We start from the raw sequence: 19,386 nt of genomic DNA on the forward strand, positions 1-19,386 counted from the left end.
ACGCAGGATGATTTCCACAGCTGTGGCACTCCCCAGCTTCAGGCTCAGGTTGAACATGTGTTTAACAATCCCACACAGCTGATCTGCGCAGGACTTGAGGAGCCTGGAACTGATGCCGCCTGGACCTGTGGCTTTCCTTGCCTTGATCTTCTGATCTTCCTTCTCAGCAGTCTCCGCACAGCTTTCAGCTCATCCTTATTTCCTGACTTAAAGGCCCTCTCCTCCTTCTGTAGAGCTTTTATGTCAGGGCTAATCCGTGGTTTGTTGTTGGAAAAACACCATACTGTCTTAGTGGGTGCGGTGTTTTCCACACAGAAGTTAATGTAGTCGGTTATACAGTTTGTCAGACTATCAATGTCCTCCTCGTGAGAATCACAAACTTCCTCCCACATAGTTGTGTCAAAACAGTCCTTCAGAGCCTCTTCAGCCTTGTCGGACCATCTCTTCGCTGTGCGGGACACAGCTGGCTCTCTGTGCACGAGGGGTTTGTACACAGGTAGGAGATGACCCAGGTTGTGGTCAGATCTTCCCAGGGGAGGTAGGGGGATGTGGTGTATGCCTCCTTGGTGTTGGCATAACACAGATCCAGTTTCTTATTGACTCTGGTGCAGCATATGACATATTGGGTGAATGTGGGCAGAGTGGAGGTTAAAGTCCCCAGAGATAAGAAGGAGGGCCTGTGGATGTTCTGTCTGCAGCCTGCTTGTGACAGTAAGGAGGACATCACAGGCTGCATCAGCGTTAGCAGATGAGGGAATATACACAGCTATCGCGATAACATGTGAGAATTCCCGGGGCAGGTAATATGGCCTCATGCTAACAACTAGCAGTTCAATGTCCCGGCAGCAGAGTTGTTCTTTAATAGTGATGGGCTCAGAGTTACACCTTCTATCATTCACAAACACCGCCGGCCCTCCTCCTTTCCTCCTACTGCTTTCCTTTGTCCTGTCTGTGTGCAGCAGCTTGAAGCCGTCCAGCTCCGCGGCCGTGTCAGCGCAGGCAGCCATGTTTCCGTGAACACCATGATGCTGCAGGCCCGATATTCCCCCTGGTGCCGGGTCAGCGCTGCTAATTCTTCCATCTTATTGGGAAGAGATCTTACGTTCCCCATGAAGATGGACGGGAGGACAGGTCTGTATCTCCTCCTGGCGCGACGAACAGCTCTGGCACGGCTTCCCCGTCTTCTCCTCTTCAGCTCGCGGGGATCTTCGGGTCTCTCATGGGGCTGCAACAGCCACAGAGCGCCAACAGCTGGTCCCTACTGTAAACATTAGTGCCATGGCTCTCATGGTTTGTCCATGTAGTCTTAAAGCTGAGTAGTTTTTTTTTCTGCAGCCGTAACTCAGAGAAATAATTTTGCCTTCCTGAATCCTCTTTAGCCCTCAAAGCATGTCTATTTTATCTGCCAGTGATCTCACACTTTCCCCAGTGATCAAGTGAGGAAATGGTTTAAACTTTCTCATTCTTTCTTTCCATTTTGTTCTTCCTCTGCTTCCACAACATCTCCTCATCAGCCAGTCATATTTTGGATCTTATTCCGGGCATTACTTGGGCTTTGGAAAACTCAGTCAACAGCTCCAACATGCGATAAGCTTTTCTGTTGCTACAGTTATGCATCATAACAGCAAAAATTTACCAGAGAATTACTGGAGAAAATCCATCTATTCGTCCATTTTCGTCGGAGGCAACATGTCCAGGAGAGAAACCCAGAGAGACATCCCTCTCCTCAGCAACACTCTCCAGCTTCTCCTGGGGGATCTCAAGACATCCAAGGGCCAGAAGGGACATATAATCTCTCCAGCGTGTCCTGGGTCTGCCCCAGGGGGCCCAGAAGGCGACCAGGAGGCATCCTAACCAGATGCCTGAATCACCTCAGCTGACTCCTTTCAACGCAGAGGAGCAGCAGCTCTCCTCTGAAGGAAACCCATTTCAGTATCCACTTGTAACCAGAGAAAATGTTTTTTTTTAAAATCCATGTTTTTACAGAAAAAAAACTCAAGAAGATGCAAAGAAAGACATTATGCCCAGAGCTGCTGCAGCAGGCTGCCACTAGTGCAGCACTATTGTAGAACTGTCTAACTACATAACATCAGTCTTCATTTCTTTACACCAGTTCAAAATCCTGGTTCTAGTGCTCACAACTCTGCATTGGCAAGTCCCATTTATGTGTAAGACCTACTGAAGCCTTACAACAGCAAAAGGAAGACTGTGCTTTTGAGACTGTTGCCCCAAACTTTGGAAATCTCTCCTATTGGACTTATGATGTGTGAGCAATGTGAGTACCTTTAAAAAGCAGCCTAGGACCCATTAGTTTAACCTGGACATTGTTTAATTGTTTCTTATTTATCTTGTTTGCTTGCTTTGCATTTTATGTTTACACTAAGAAGCTTTTTATTTTCATCTTTATGAAGCACTTTGTGACATTTATTGTTGAATAGTGCTAAATTGATACATTATAATCACTACTGGTAAGATAGACTGAAAAGCTCTTCACTGGAAACAAACACCATCATTGCCACAGTATCGCAAACTGGGGAAGAAGGGATCAGTGTTATTTAATCTGCTGCAGACTGGGAATATCTGTTTCTGTTTCTAGCTGTGAGCTAAATGGATGAATGGTGAGATTGTGAGACAGGTTTGACAACTTCCACATCCTCAGACCCTCATGCAAGAGGTGCAAAACAAAGGCATGAGATAGAAAAACACCTTGCTAATGCACTTTATGTTGGCCTCCTCATTTGAAAGTGCTTGTATGGCTCTGTTTCATTCTAATGGGAACCTTCCAGGTACCTTTCTATATGTCTCATATTTTAATAATCTGGAGTGTTATCATTGGGCTCTGTTAATCTATCTTGAAACCGAGTACTAGTACATAATTTGTTTTGTTACTCAGAGAAATGCAGGTGATAGTTAACCCATTTAGAGCCAGCACACCTGTCTTATTTTTGTCAGTCTAAAAACAAATGCATTAATATTTGGTATATTTTACATAATTTCTTTCCTTTTTTACATACAGAATCATTTCCCAGTTGTTTCTTGTCAGTTGTACTGTGGTTTTGTATTTTATCAGGAACACTCTCCAAACATGGTTATTAGATCCCTTCAGGGCAGAAAAAAAGCTTGTTTGTATTGAGGCAGTCTGCGAGCCGGCCTTTGCTTCCTGGAGGGGAGAAATAAAAACCCTTCCCAGGTAATTGTGGCTGTGATGGGTGTGACTATGAAGAATGTCAAACAAAGAGAGTAGTTGCTTGTCAAAGGGGAGAGTATTGTACCACCTTATCTTCATTACTCACAGCAAACACAAGCTGTGAGCCAGTGTGGAAGCAACCAGCTGTACCTGCTGAATTAGGAGCACTGACAGTGGAAAGGTAAGTCTTTGTTTTACTGTGACCTTGATGTGTGACTGGCCACCCCTCTGCTTATTCTTAGTTTGAATGTCATTGACGCTTCCACAGTTTTTGCTTGCTGTTCTGGTGTAAAATAATCTGTGGTGCTGAATGTAGAAGTGGAATGTTGGCTGTAGCTCGAATGGGAATTATTTGATCAAAGTACATCCTGTGAAGTGAAGTTTTCTATGTGGTTGTTCAAGCTTTGTCATGGTTCACTTCAGATGAATGAAGCCTCTGTTCTTGCAAAGATTGACGAAAAGATCCCGTAGGATCCATGTTGTGTGGTCTGCTTACTTGTAATCAAAATGTTATTGATAAGATTAGTCGCAAGTGTTGTTTAAAAGGTTTGAAACCACTCTCCTATCTCAGTTTTACAATTTACTGGAACTGAACCAGAGGCACAATATAAAGAACTTAGGAAATAGTCAAGTACAGTATTTTTTTACTGCACATCTGTTTTTTGTTGTATTTTTTTAAATATTAAGAATAACACACTATATTGCCAAAAGTGTTTGCTCATCTGCCTTTACACGCATATGAACTTAAGTGACATCCCATTCTTTTTTTTTAAAAACAATATATTTATTGATTTTGCAAAGTAAATATACAGAAATGTGAACAACGAACATCCCTCCCCCCACCCTAAACAACACACACATACAGAGGTTAAAAATTAAAACCTTAATGATTAAGAAAAAAATATATATGTTCATAATAATAATAATAATAAAATAAATTAAACCATTATGAAGAGGTGTGCCAGTTTCATACATGCTGTCACTTTGTCAACCTACTTCGTTCAATTACTGTCTGATCACATTCCAGAAATCTCATAAATGTGTCCCATATTTCCCTGAATTTATTTAGTTTCCCTTTGGCCACATAGGTTAGTTTCTCCAGTGCCAAGCATGCCGTTTCTTGTAGCTATGTCATAGGTGTTGGGCTGTCATATTCTTCTATCTCATTGCAATTACTCTTCTAGCCTGAAGCAGAGATGAATCAATCATGGCTGTAAGTTTGTGGCCTGGTGTCAAATGATCAGGATAGATGTCTAACAAACAAAGTTGAGCTTCCAGCGGAACCATTATATTAGCCATGCGTGAAATTATATTGATCACATTTTTCCAAAATGACTGGATTTTTTGGCATTCCCACATGCATTGTAGGAGAGCGCCTACACCATCATTACACTTGGAGCAGCTGTCAGGGATGTTAGGGTGGTACTGATGAAGATTTACCGGTGTTACATAGGTCCTGAGTAGCCACTTATACTGTACCAATCTTAATACTGTGTTAATAGTTAATACTTACAATGACCTCCTCCATAACTGACATGGGAGGCCTATCTAAAGAGCAAGTCTGTGATTTTATGAAGCTCCTCATCTGCAGGTATTTGAAAAAGTGGGTTTGTGGGATTTTGTATTTATGGACCAATTGGTCAAAGGTTAATAAATTCCTCCCCATATATAGGTCACTTATTTTACCAAAATGAATTTCCCCTCTGGGATTAATAAGGTATTTCTGATTCTGATTCTGAAGTTATTATTAACCCAGATCGTAGAAAACTGAGAAAATATGGATGCATCACATGTATAAGTATGAACCTCATGCCAAACAGAGAGAGTATTTTTAACAAATGGGTTTTTTGTCTCCTTCTTGAGTTTCTTAACATGAGCAGCGTACAGATACAACTGAAGAGGTATACCTGTTGTTGTGGTACGCTCAGTAGTTAGCCATACCGAAGGATCAGGAACCGAAAAATAAAACATTCCTGTGTGCAGTTGTGCTGCCCAGTATCTATCATAAGGGAGGTACAACAGGGGCTCTCCCTGTTGTACCTCCCTTATGATAGAACTGCCTTGAACGCCTGTTAGTCCATATAAAATTGGAGAACAGCTTTCTGACTTTGCAGAAAAAGGATTGTGGGAGCAGGAGAGGCATAGACTAAAATAAATACAGAAACAGGAACGGCTGGTATAATTGGGCTAACAGGGCTCAGCCCTACTTACATTATTCAATAAAAATGAGAATATAATATATATATAATTCAATAAAAACTTTAAACAAACTGTCTTTTAATTTTTGATCAGAGGCGGAGCAAAATCTGAACTGAAACCCATGAAATCGGTGAAAATGGGCTAATTATCTACAGCCAAAGCGAAGCAACTCAGTTACACTTGACTTTTCTTCAACATTTGAGTGACAGGTTGCAAGTAACGCCCCCTCCATTTGTGGCTCATTTGGGCTAAATCTGTACAGCCCAAAGCCAGCAGATTTGGGCCAATCACAGATGACTCTACTTCATGGGAGTTGTGCACGCGTGCTTGTGTGTGTGTGTGTGTAGGGCGAAACTTTGACAATGGCAGGCATCAACGTTAACGAAGTGGATTATTTACTTTTGAATCCGTTTTCTTCAATGTCCTCAGGTGAAAAAAGTAGGGGCACATCATCCAAAGGATATCCAAATTACACAGAAAGAAAAGCGCCAAAATGATAGCTTTTGTGTAACTTGGTTTGAGAGAAAGGACTGGCTAACGGCTAGCCTAGCTAAAAAGTCACTTTTTTTTTTTGGTCATCAGGTGGGAACCTCCTTTCATCAGTGTTTCATCTCGTTGTGCCCACAACGCTTCCAGGAGGCCAGACAGTGATCACTGGCGTCTTAGAGTCACTGCTCCTCATACCACAACTACCACCTTTTTTTTCCCACAAGCAGCATTATTATCAGCTTCCCCAGCTTCTCACCAACTGCACATAGCAGGGTGGGGTAGGAGGTAATGAAAGTAAAGAGGGTGCCAGAGGTGGAGGCAGGACAAGACACACGAACAAACTCACCTAAACAAGGCAAGCAAAAACAAGGCCATACAGGCCAACTCACCCGAAATGGCCGCCTGGTTTCAGAAGGCTCACATGAGCCACACCCTCCACTTAAATGTGGAGGGTCCAGGCTGTGTGGATTTTGACGGTCGTGACTTTTCCCAGGACAAGCTGGGACCCTGTTTATTAGAAGGTTTTAAAATTTAAAAAGGTGACAGAAGGAGAAATGTGGCCCAGTCAAAACACAGAGAGTTGCACTCTAAAAGATCTTTAAATAAAGTAAACATACCTTGTGTGCCACAGACTGCTCCCAAACACGAGGGGGCAAATAATACCTCTAAAACACTTAAGTTGGCTTTATTAAATGTTAGGTTTTTAGCTGGGAAAACATTCTTAATTAATGATTTTATCACTGAGCACACCCTGGATTTTATGTTTTTAACTGAAATTTGGTTGGAACAAAATAACAGCGCTGCTGTTCTTATTGAGTCGACCCCTCCTGGTTACAGTTTTATCAGCGAGGCCAGAGTGAGCAGGAGAGGAGGGGGGGTCGCAGTCTTATTCAATGAATCATTTCAATGTAAGCAGTTATCTCCTGGAAGTTTTCAGTCCTTTGAATATATGGCTATACAGCTGAAGGCCTCACCCAGAGTCCTGTTTCTGAATGTTTACAGGCCCCCTAAATACTGTGCAGATTTTTCTGATGACCTCAGTGAACTGCTGTCTATAATCTGTGTTGATTTTGACTGTATAATTATTGTTGGTGATTTTAACATCCATATGGACAGAGGGACTAAAGACCTGAGTAACACTCTGGACAACTTTGGGCTGACTCAGCATATAACAGAGCCCACGCACAGTAGGGGGCACACTCTAGACTTACTGATCTCTAAGGGTCTGAGCATTTCAAAGATTACTGTGTCTGATGTGGGCCTGTCTGACCATTCCTGTGTTTTCTTTGAGAGAACGAGTTCAGTGCACACAAATGTCTCAACAGCAGTGATCTCAAAACGGTGTATAACTGAAAACAGTAGTGAGACCTTTAACCAGGTCTTCTCTTTAACACCTGCCCTGTCCGGGGGTTCAGTCAGTGAGGTCGGCAGTAGCTTTAATACTAAAATGTTAAATGTTATGGATACTATTGCTCCCATTAAGGTGAAGGTTATCTCTGGAAGGAAGAAGTCTCCATGGCGAAATTCCACACTGGTGAAAAATGGGAAACAAGAGTGTCGGAAAGCTGAGCGCAGATGGAGAAAAACAAATCTCCAGGTTCATTATGACATCTATAAAGAGAAACTTCACTCTTATTATTACAACTGAGGAATGCAAGGAAGTCCTACTTCTCTGACATCATCACCAAAAACAGTCATAATGCTCGGGCCTTATTTGCTACAGTTGACAGGCTAACAAACCCTCCTGTTCAGTGCAACTGAACTTCATTCCACCATCAGCAGCAGGTTCAGCAGATGTACCGTGTCCACCGAAAACCGGTTTAAGCACCATTACACTGTTTCAACCCATTAACAGTAAAGACCTGGAGGACATCTTACGTCACCTGAAGTCCTCTTGCTGTTTAGACATCCTGCCAACAGGTTTTTTCAAAGGGGTCTCAAAGACTTTGGAGTCAGACCTGTTACTGATCCTGAACTTGTCCTTAACGTCAGGTGTGTTTCCAGAGCCACTAAAAACAGCTGTAATTAAACCTCTGCTGAAAAAGGACAATCTTGACAAGACGCAAATGAACAACTACAGGCCCATCTCAAATCTCCCATTTATAAGTAAGATCATTGAAAAAGCGGTTTTTCAACAGCTTAATTACTTTTTAACACAAAATAACTGCTATGATACCTTCCAGTCAGGTTTTGGACAGCACCACAGCACTGAGACTGCTCTGACCAAAGTGTTTAATGACATATGCCTGAATACAGATGGTGGAAAAATGTCAGTCTTAGTTTTACTGGGTCTCAGTGCTGCTTTTGATACAGTTGACCACAATGTTTTACTCAAACGACTGGAGAACTGGGCGGGTCTTTCTAGAACTGTAGTAAACTGGTTAAAAATGCTTAGAGAACAGGAAGTACTTTGTGTCAATAGGTAACTTTACATCTGAGCAGACAAGAATCACATGCGGAGTTCCCCAAGGTTCCATCCTGGGACCTCTTCTGTTTAACATCTACATGCTCCCACTGGCACAGATTATAAAAAACAACCAAATAAACTACCATAGCTATGCAGATGACACGCAGATATATATTACAATGTCACCAGGAGACCGAGGCCCTATACAGGCCCTTGGTAAATGCATTGAGGAGATTAATGACTGGATGTGCCACAACTTCCTCCAGCTAAACAAAAGCAAAACTGAGTTAATTGTCTTTGGAGCCAAAGATAAACGATTGAAAGTCACCACAGAGCTTCAATCTATACCTAAAAAACTACCTAAAAACTACCAACGAGGCCAGAAATCTGAGTGTAGTGATGGACTCAGACCTAAATTTGGACAAACACATTAAGGCAATAACAAAGTCAGCCTACTATCACCTTAAGAATATATCAAGGTTAAAAGATCTGATGTCTCAGCAGGACCTGGAAGAACTAGTCCATGCATTCATCTTTAGTAGGCTTGATTATTGTAACAGCATCTTTACAGGTCTACCTAAAAAGTCAGTTAGACAACTGCAGCTCATCCAGAACTCAGCTGCTCGAGTCCTCACTAAGACCAAAAAAGAGGAGCACATCAGTCCAGCTCTGAAGTCTTTACACTGGCTGCCTGTCCATCAGAGGATAGACTTTAAAGTTCTGATGCTGGTCTATAAAGCTCTGAATGGTCAAGGACCAAAATACATCAGTGACCTCCTGACCCAGTATGAACCTTCCAGACCCCTCAGGTCATCTGGGTCTGGTTTTTTATCAGTTCCCATAGTCAGAACCAGACATGGAGAAGCTGCATTCAGCTTCTATGCTCTACATGTCTGGAAAAAAACTCTCAGAAAGCCTCAGATCAGCTGAAACACTCAGTATTTAAGTCCAGGTTGAAGACACACCTATTTTCAGCTGCATTTGAATAAGCTTGAGTTTCAAAACGGAATCATATTTTAACTACTGATTTTATCTTTCATATTTATAATTTTTTTCTGATTTTATCTATTGTTCTTATTTCTTTCTTTTGTTTAAATTTTAAATCATGCTTTTTATTTCTTCTGTTTTAATGTCTCTGTAAAAACAGCACTTTAAATCACCTTGTTGTTGAATGGTGCTATACAAATAAACTTGCCTTGCCTTAAATATATCCTGGATTTCTTCCCTGCTTCTTCCAAGAGTCAGTTTGCACTAACTGCTCCCCCTGCTGGGCCCCCAGCTATTAGTGCTTCTTCTAATCCAAATCCACTGACTGGACCTTACTGCCTCATCTGACATTTCCTTCACTATTTTCCTCACACTGTCCACTTACACCCAACTTCCTCAATAATGAGACAGCAGACTTTGCAACAAATCTTCTACATCTTACTTCCACTGGACAGATCCTAACTTTCCATCCTCGCTGCTCTGCTTCTGCCCCCAACTCCACATAACTAAGCTTTTTCCTTCCATATGCTTCTACTACTAAGTCCTCCCAAGGAACAGTCAGCTCTATGAAATAGACTCTCGTTCTACTCCTAGACCACAAGATATATATATATATCAGGCCTTACATTTGTAGAGGCTATTTCCTGGGGAACAACAAGCTTTCCTCCTAAATCTACCCGCATCTCCCAATCACAAACATCCTCTAAGCTGCCTTGCCTCCTTATTGTCTTATTAACTTTCTCCCCCTCTTTAACAAATGGAATTTCCACTCTCTTCACCTTAGACCCTCCTAAATTTACCTGCCTTCGTTTATCTTCAATACCTGCTGCTAAAGTTCTTAATACTTAGTTATGTCGCCACGTATACCGGCCTTGTGACAGACTAACCTTATAGCCTGACAAAATATGCCTGAGAGTTGCACTACCTGAACATAATGAACATAACGGGTCTCCACTTACCCAGAGTTTTAGGTTCTGGGGAGTTGACAATATATCATATGTTGCCCCAATCAAAAATCTAATACTCCTTTCCTCGATACTCCACAGCTCTTTCCAACTAAGTTTTTTCTTCTCTACACCTTCCCAGTTCAACCACTGTCCCTGCTTAGTCTGAGCCACTACCTTTGTACCCCTTAACATTTCCTCCTGTCTATGAACCTGCACAACAACTTGCTTTCTCTTCTCCTTGGGATCTGCTCTACTCCACACTGGTTTGCCTGGGCCAAGCCTCCCCGGCCTATTTGAACATTACCTACAATCTCTGTATGTCTAAGAGTTGCTTCTGCCTCCTGAGCTGCCCTTCTTGGATTCCATTTCCTCCCCTTGGTTGGGTTTGGAAGTACATTACTAACTACCACATCTTAACTCCCAGCTAACAGGTGATCTGTCCTAACTTTAAACCCCTCTACTAGACTAGATAGTGGAAGCTGGAGTATTTCATTCATGTCTGCCTGGTACCACCCACCTAAACTCTTTACGGCCTTTTCCCCAATTATTGGAAGTTTTTCTTCATCTATTACAAACTTTCTATTACTTAATTTCCCTCTACTTATTGAGATTCTTCTAGACTTTGTAGATTTTTCATACCAGCCCACTTTAGATTTTTATCAAGTCTCTAAGTATTCTCTTCATACATGGCACTGTTGTAGTCACCAACGTCGTATCATCCATGTAGGCCCTACTTGGTGTAAGACACATGCCACCCTGACGTCTCTCTCCACCTACAACCCACAACCACTTGAAGCTCTAATAATTTCTAGCCTCTGCCAACCTGTTGTGAAACCTGCTGTATTGAGGCACTGGAATGTTCTGGAAATATGTTTTTACTAAGTTGGCAACTACGACAGGCACTCTTCCTGGGGTTCACTGCCAGGAGCACACGCCTCACATCGTGCTCCTCTACAGTGAGTGGGAGTGTGGTGGTGGATCCTGATGGGGGTGGGGGCAGGGCTAGAGCTGAGGAGTGTCGCTGCGGTGTTTCAAAGTGAGCAAAGAAACTGTTGAGCTCCTCTGCCAGCGACTCACTCATTTCTCCTGGTGTCACATCCCAGCCTCTGTAGTTGATGATGCTCTGTTGTCCCTGCCACACCTCCTGTGGCCTGTTGCTGATGAGGTGTGACTCTATCCTCTTGTTGTAGTACGCTTTGGGATTTTTGACACCTTTTTTCAGGTTAGCACTGTAGAGAACTCTGTCACCTGACCTGAAGACAGTGTCGCGGGTCTTGAGGAGGGAGCTAACCTCGCTGGTCGTCCAGGGTTTCTGGTTTGTCCACAGACACAGGGCCATACATAACTTAATATAGTCCAGTACTGTCCCTGTATATGTTTCCAGGTCCTGGTGTTTAAATAGATCCCAGTCTGTTTGTTGGAACACACTAAAAAAAAATATACACTGGACTTACTTAAAAATGTTGTGTCAAGTGGTTCCACATAACTTTTTTAAGTACATGGTATTTAACAAGTATTTGTATGATTTACTCAAAAGATTTAAGTACACTGTACAAAAGTTAGTTGAGTGACTTAAACGTAATGTGGTTACTTTCATTTTATGTATGAAACTTATGTTAAATGTATGTGATATAGTTCAGTTGGATACACATTAAAGCAATACAGGATTATTGAGTAAGAGCAACTTAATGTAGTTAAGTTAGTCCTAATTGTTTTTGTCAAATTAAAGTCATGTTAAATTGAAAATGAATGTTAACAGAGGGAAAAAGCAACTTCTCAAAACAGCACTTTATTAGGTACTAATAATTTTTACACAAACACTCAATGAAGCATAGAAATCTTCATATTTATAAAGAGTGTAAAATTCTACAGTGCTACAGCATTTTTTAACTTTCAGTAAACTTTTAAGAGCTCTTAGGTCCACACAAGCTTAAACTTGTTAAGATAGCAGCAGAACGTCCACAATATGAAAAAGTATCTTTGCAGGAGACTACATAAACATCTATCAGAAAACTATGAAGTTACCAGAATCTTTTACCCATTAGGGCTAAGTAGCTACACTATGACAGCTTGACACAACTTAAAGTGCTGTAACAACAATCTGACATGAGAAAAATTATAAGAAAACTCAAAACAATGTTATATCTGCTGTCCATTGTAAACTCTTAACAGAGTCATATGGTCTCATGTCAGAAGTTTGACACTACTGTTTTAGATTTCAATGGGAAACTTGTAACGTTTAAGGTAAAACAGTAACAGTAAGAGATAAATGGTTAACAGACAACCAAAACTACTTCAAGTAAAACAGGATCACAAAAACATTTCAGAACACTAGTTAGGCCCCAGGTCAAAACACCATAAAAGTTTAATGCATTATTCCAGCAGTTTGTTTTTGAATACCTGGATTTTGTTCGAAAGCTTCAAGTTCAAGTTCCAAAGTTTCAAGTTCCATCAGGATCTTTTGGATGAATTCAAAAGTGTACTTGAGGTCAGTTGGATAACCTCTTGATTTCACTGAGCTCCTGCACACCTTGATGCCAACATCTTCTGCAGACTGATCAACATCTTCACCTGGCTGTCTAATCACATGTATGCCAATGACCATCTGATCCAAATCTGCTTGGGTTTTAACAATGAAACAAAGAAAAGTTACCTTCAAATTCAAGACTTCAATTTCCATAAAAAGAGCAGGCCATCTACTTTTGAATTCTGCGATGAAGGGCATCTCTTGAATCATCTCATACCGCAGATGAACAAAGGTCTTCTCCATTTTCTCTTTATTCACCTGATGGTTGTTCCTTTTCTTCACCTCAGACAGCAGTGCAACACGCTCCTTCTCAAGACTCTCTTTGTCTTCTCCAGCTGGGTAATGGGGACAAAAATTGACTTCTGCTCTTCTGGGTTTCTTCACTTGGTTAGGACTGGATGAGTTACCAGACTTTCTGGTTTTCAAGGAGTTGATGCTAATTTCTGGACATCCCAAACCCCTCTGCATGGAACGACAGTTGCCCATTTTGTACTTTAGGCTGATTTTCCAGCCGTAGAATCCAGTAACAGAGCCCTGTTCCTTTAAGCATGGATGTTTTATGATCAAAGCTTCTGCAACATCATCTAACTGTGCACCAGTAGGGCAGCCTGTTGTGTAGTTCATAATTTCAGAGGCCAAGGCCTGTAAAAGGACTGATCTAACTTTGACACTTGGGTTAAACAATTTGCCTTCAGCAAAGAATTCCTGTTTTGCCTCTGACAGCTGCATCTCCCCTTCATAGGAGAACAGAGGAATAGGGAACCTGTGTGGCCAACCTTGAGTTCTTAGAGATGAGGAGGAGGTTGAAGTTGAGGTGGTTGACTCAGCAGATGAAAGTATATCGGTGTCTGGAGAAGAGTCATCCACGCCCTGAAAAGGTGCATATGGAGTACAGCTGGATGCCTGTGTAGACTGCTCACTGGGTATGATCACTTTTACTGTTCCTTTGTCTTGGATATCTGCTGTTGAAGTCAGGTTCATAAACTGGTCAAAATCATGGTCCATATACTGAAGTCTGAACTCTTCTTCAATTCTACACAGCTTTTGAATCTCAGTTTTAAAACAGTCCACAGAGTCTGGTATGCCAGAAGGCAAAGTCAATTTCATACAGTTGTCTTCTCCACAATCCGGACAATCCGAAGCTTTGCTGGAGTAGACATCGCGTGTAGAATCGCATCTGACTGTTACTCTGAAAGAGAGAAAATATTAGTATGAAATAGGGCAAAGCAACACTACTAGGCAAGGCAAGGCAAGGCAAGGCAAGTTTATTTGTATAGCACAATTCAACAACAAGGTGATTCAAAGTGCTTCACAGAGACATTAAAACAGAAGAAATAAAAAGCATGATTTAAAATTTAAACAAAAGAAGGAAATAAGAACAATAGATAAAATCAGAAAAAATTATATATATGAAAGATAAAATCAATAGTTAAAACATGATTCCGTTTTGAAACTCAAGCTTATTAAAATGCAGCTGAAAATAGATGTTTCTTCAACCTGGACTTAAATACTGAGTGTTTCAGCTGATCTGAGGCTTTCTGGGAGTTTGTTCCAGACATGTGGAGCATAGAAGCTGAATGCAGCTTCTCCATGTCTGGTTCTGACTCTGACTAATTGGTCTTGTGACATCTTTAACCCTCCTGCTGTTCCAGAGGGGTCGTGGTGACCCCTTTGTTTTTGCGCTTGAATTTTTCCTGTCTTTTCTGTGGCCATCAAGTGCAAACCGTACCCTGAGCGAGCGCATGGTTGTTTTTTTACTCAGCAGTCAAGAAACCCTGAAAGCTGTTCAGTCTCCACTACTGCACAACTAAATGAACCAAATACCAAAAACCTAAACAGTCCAATCAGGTTAATGTATTTCCACCACTTAAGGCCTTGCAAGACAGATATACTTATACTGCCAAGAAAACAAGTGAATGGTGAAGATATGATGTTTGATACCATTTTCTCCTCTGCAAGTCCACTTGTTGGGTTGGTTTAGGTTTGCATACTGCATATATAAGTGTCAAGACTTGAAGTTTGTGGTTGGATATCACCTACATTAGTCAAAATCAAAACTAACCTTTGAAGTAAGTCAGACTATAGTTCCTAAGTCATTTAACGATTGTTCTTGTATTTCTAAAATAAAACTGATGTGAAATACAGTGTAAATAAGACACGTTTTAAACTGTAGGATATATATATTTTAATTAGACAGAGGTATCCTTCTGCCACCTAGATTTAATGTCTTTATGCCAAGCAATATACAATACTAAAGAAAATCAAAAGAACCAGGGGATGTATTGAAGAATAAAATGGTATATAAACATATTGTGAAAGTTTGAGTTCGTCCAAACAACTGCATATTGCTCCAATGGTCACCTGAAGAATGTATGTATCTTTTCAAAGTAACCATCCGTAGACTACCAACTTTGTAATGACAAAGGGGGTAGTGATCTACAAGTTGACTCAACTCGATCACAGAAACATCACTTGGAGAAGGATCCAACTCGAAGGATCTGTAATGTTCTCTGTACCATGAATGTAATTTCTTTACTATGAAGGTTAGTCCATCTTTCGAAACACACAAAGCGCTATACAAGTACAAGTCCATTTACCATTTACCATTTACATCTGCACAATTTCAGCAACTCTGGCAGTCCACCAACAAACCCATGCACTATTATCATGCCATTTCTGAAGTTGATGCCATCAGCAGAAACATTCTGTGCTAGATTAACAACAGTAAGATCAGGGTACTTCTGACAGAGGCTAACTGCTACCTCCTCTTTAATGGCATCAAGAGGAACGGTTGAGACTCGTGCAACCTCAAGAAAGTTTTCGATACATGATGAAAACAAGCTATGGCCAACCATGAGCTGATATTTTGTGGCCAAAGAAAGTGTTATGTTTTTAAAACAGTTTGTATGCCTCACAACGTTTTTAAAATAACTGTGCTTGGATTCAAACCTAAGAGTCCAGAAAGAAACAAGTGGACCAAAGAGACGGATTAGGGCTGGGTAATGTTCCAGGTAGTGGTGCTTTGGTAGCAGTTTTCTTTCTGGGAAAAGTGTGCAATACCTGTTTCTGTGCTCTGATATTTTAGTTTCCAAGTATGCAATTGACTCATTGTTGTGTACAGGACAAACAACCAGATCAACAATATCCTTCAAATCTAAGATTAGCTGCCAAACTGGTTTGTCGTCTGGAAACAGTTTTCCAACAATCAGTGGTATCAGTCTCAATAAACAATGAAAAAGCAATGAAAACTCCCTGTTACTCTAATGTGACAAGATCATGCAGTAAAGGCTCCAATATTTTTTTATAGCCAAATGTTTTAACATCGTCACTGTTACATAGCAAGGCAAGGTAATTTGAGTTTAGTGATGACTTACAAACTGGCAGCAAGTTCCCTAAGATCCAATGAACCCCACAAAGTTTGTACTTTTTGCGTAAGGTCCCTAAACGATTACAGATTTCAAATTCATCTCTGTAAAGGCACATTAATAGTATTCTCTTAATATATTCTGGGCTAAACAGTCAGTGGGTTTACATGATGAGATTAACTCGATTATAGCTATAGTTGGGTTATGCTCCTTATCTGAGCAAGGGTAATTCGAGAAAGATGGCGAACGAAGAGCAAGATGAAGCTGCGTCCCTCTACATTTGTGATGAGCATGGTTATGGCACAAACTTTCCACGATTCTCCATCGTGTTGTTTCTTTCTTTCTGGCGGCGGCGACAACAACAATAATATCGTCTCCTTCAACTTCTAGGTGACGATCGCAGGAAAAAATCTTGAGCATGCGCAGAACGCTCGATCCTATCCTCTGTCGTCTCCAGGCACGTTAAGTGGGCAATCGGATTGAGTTATCTTAATTCTATCGCAAGTAACCGCAATGACTGTGCTGATGCAACTTGCTGGTTTCACAGAGTGGATTGTCAATGGTTTCAGAGGATACTTTTACTAGGCTCACGCATGGATCTGCCGGGCCTCCTGTTCCACCCCGCAGGCACTGGCCACTATTATGCTGAGTATTCGTGTTTCCTCGTGCTTACGGGTGTCAGAAAAATTCTCTCAAAATTAGGCTCAGAGTCACTGAATACAATTAACACAACACATTTATTTCTTGCAAGGAGACAAGTCCGCACAATCTATCAAGAAGCTGGCTCAGAGTTGTTTGCCCTCACAAAATGATACTATTGCTATATATATTATTTATGTTTACTGGCCACACAATGTTATGGGAAACTAGCATTACTAGTCATACAATGTTATGGGAAAATGGGTCCAGACAGTAATGTTAGGAGACATTGAGGTCAGACAGTCAAAAACAGTTTCACTAGCTACACAATGTTATGAGAACCAAAAGGTAGGAAGAAGCCTCTCCCCTTCACATAAACCTTTATCCTTTCAGCTTTTCTCATGGTATAACTCCATAATTTTTCTAACACCGGCAATTGTCAGCAAAATGTCCAAGTTCGCCACAAGCCCAACACGGTCCAGGTGAGCCTCTTCTAAACCCTCTGCAGGGTTGATAATGGACCTGCCTCTCTGAACGTTGTGTGGTGGGTAGTCATTAACAACTGGTGTTTGTGTTGGCAGTGGTGTTTGCAGTGAACATGGTGTTTGTGTCACAGCACCGGTAGTGGAACTCATTGTAGCTGAGAGTAGAAGTACCTGTTCAGTGGCCCCCACTGGCATCATGGCTTGATTTTTTTTCTTTTTGTCTCCCTTGCAGTTGTCCTAGCTGCAACTGTGCAAGTTTCCTTTGAATATTTTTATCTTGCTCCTTCAGTTTTAGTTGATCTTGTCTGTATTTTTCAACTGCATGCACCATGTAGTTCCGGAACTCCCAATGTGCTATTGATTTCAATCCTACCACATCCTCCAGCCTCCCCTGAACTGGGGTGGGCAGAGCCTCTAAAAATGAAGTCTCTGAGCAATGTCTTCAAAACTGGAATTTTTTCAATTTCTTCCTCTGTGTCTTGTTTCCATTTTTGCAATTGCTGTGCAACAAACACAGTGGGACTCTCTGTTTCTGACAGTGGTTCCCCCTTCAATGATTTGGGGTCCACTCTTGCAGGATACTAAGCTTGTAATGCTCTCCAGAGTGCAGCTCGATATGAATTAAACTCAGCTCCATCTGCTTGGTGGTTTAACATCCAACCATTAGCACTGTACCTCAAAATGTTCTCCATGATGGGAGCTCCAAAACACTGAGCCCATACTGCCTTAATATTTCCCAAAACTAACAACTTGCCCACAGTTGCCCTTGGCACCAAGACATCACCATGAGCGACTGTTTTACGTCCTCTGACGACACCCTACTTGCTCTGAAAGCATATCTACACTTCCAGTTTAAGCTCATTGATTTAGATAGTCTAGACAGAGACATTCTGATTCTCAACAATATGTGGTTCAAGTATTTTCAAGGCCCTGCTCTGCCCCCATGGTAACAATAACCATAGGGCCTCTTGAATAGTCTCTTTTTAGGGCCTCATTTATGACAAACCTGCTATCAGTTTTGATTAATTGAATCATTATGTGAAGGGAAGGGCAGTCGCTGACAATTTAAGAAGGCTTGACATTCAACTATAGGTGCAAAATTACAAATGAAAACATGCTTATGAATTAGGATGATACTTGTGTTAGCAGAACTTGAAGTGTTTCAGTAATAATACAGTAACTTTTCGCTTTTGAAATCTGTTGATACCTTAATGTCTTGTTGTTTGGGATTTGTTGAAGTGATCACCTTTGGCTTTAGTGTCACCAGTGGGTATTATCCTGTGGATATGGGACCTCTGGGACAGTGTGAAAAGCCTACTGTCACAAAAATGAGTTTTAAGACGGACAGGGATTTTAGATTGGATGGTCAGATCAGTACAATGGTGAAATCCAGCTTCTTCCAGCTGACAGTTGGCAAAGGTTCAAACCTTTTTGTCAAAGGACCACTTTAAAACAGTGATGCATGTTTTTTTTACAAGTAGACTGGATCACTGGAATTCTCTGTATGTTGGTGTCAGCCAGGTCTCTCTGTCTCGTCTTCAGCTGGTCCAGAATGCTGCTGCATGTCTTTCAACAGCAACACGAAAGAGAGAGCACATTACTCCTGTTTTATCCTTACTGCACTGGCTGCCTGTCCATCTTAGAGTTCATATTACAATTTCTTTATTTGCTTTTAAATCTTTAAATGGTCTCTACCTGCTCTACCTCTCAGAGCTGCTGCACTTGCACTCCCCTACCCGGTGGCTCAGATCAGCTGACCAGCTGCTCCTGTGCTGAAGGCACAACAGAGGCTCGGGGACAGGGCTTTTGCCGTTGTGGCCTCCAAATTGTGGAATTTGTTGGCGTTACACATTAGAAAGGATTCTTCTTTGGCCATTTTTATATCTGCTCTAAAGTCTGGCTTTTGACCCAGTGTGAGGTGTTGATTTTATTGTTTTGATTGATGCTTTTATTTGTGTTTTATTTGTGTTTTGTGATATATATTCTACTTATTGTTATTCCTATGTTCATCACTTTGGTCAGTGGTTGCTGTTTTTAAAGTGCTTTATAAGTAAAGTTGGCTTGGTTTGTTGCTCTTCTTTTCATTTTCTTATTCTTTTTTTTGTAAGTAGGCTGTGTTTGTACTGCTTGCTAGTTTTCCCACTTTCTTTCTTT

General features: G+C 41.2%; 1 protein-coding gene across 1 annotated transcript in view; it reads left to right on the plus strand.

The window, feature by feature from the left end:
* Positions 1-3,280: 3,280 nt before the first annotated feature.
* cers3a (ceramide synthase 3a) overlaps positions 3,281-19,386 on the plus strand; it is a 56,937-nt gene continuing 40,831 nt past the window's right edge. Inside the window, exon 1 of the mRNA XM_072381121.1 lies at positions 3,281-3,368. The gene's annotated coding sequence lies outside the window, so the exon portion shown is untranslated. The remainder of the gene's footprint in view (positions 3,369-19,386) is intronic.

This window comes from Leuresthes tenuis, unplaced genomic scaffold (genome assembly GCF_036924035.1).
Source record: "Leuresthes tenuis unplaced genomic scaffold, fLeuTen1.0.hap1 SCAF_2, whole genome shotgun sequence".
Classification (NCBI taxonomy): Eukaryota; Metazoa; Chordata; class Actinopteri; order Atheriniformes; family Atherinopsidae; genus Leuresthes; species Leuresthes tenuis.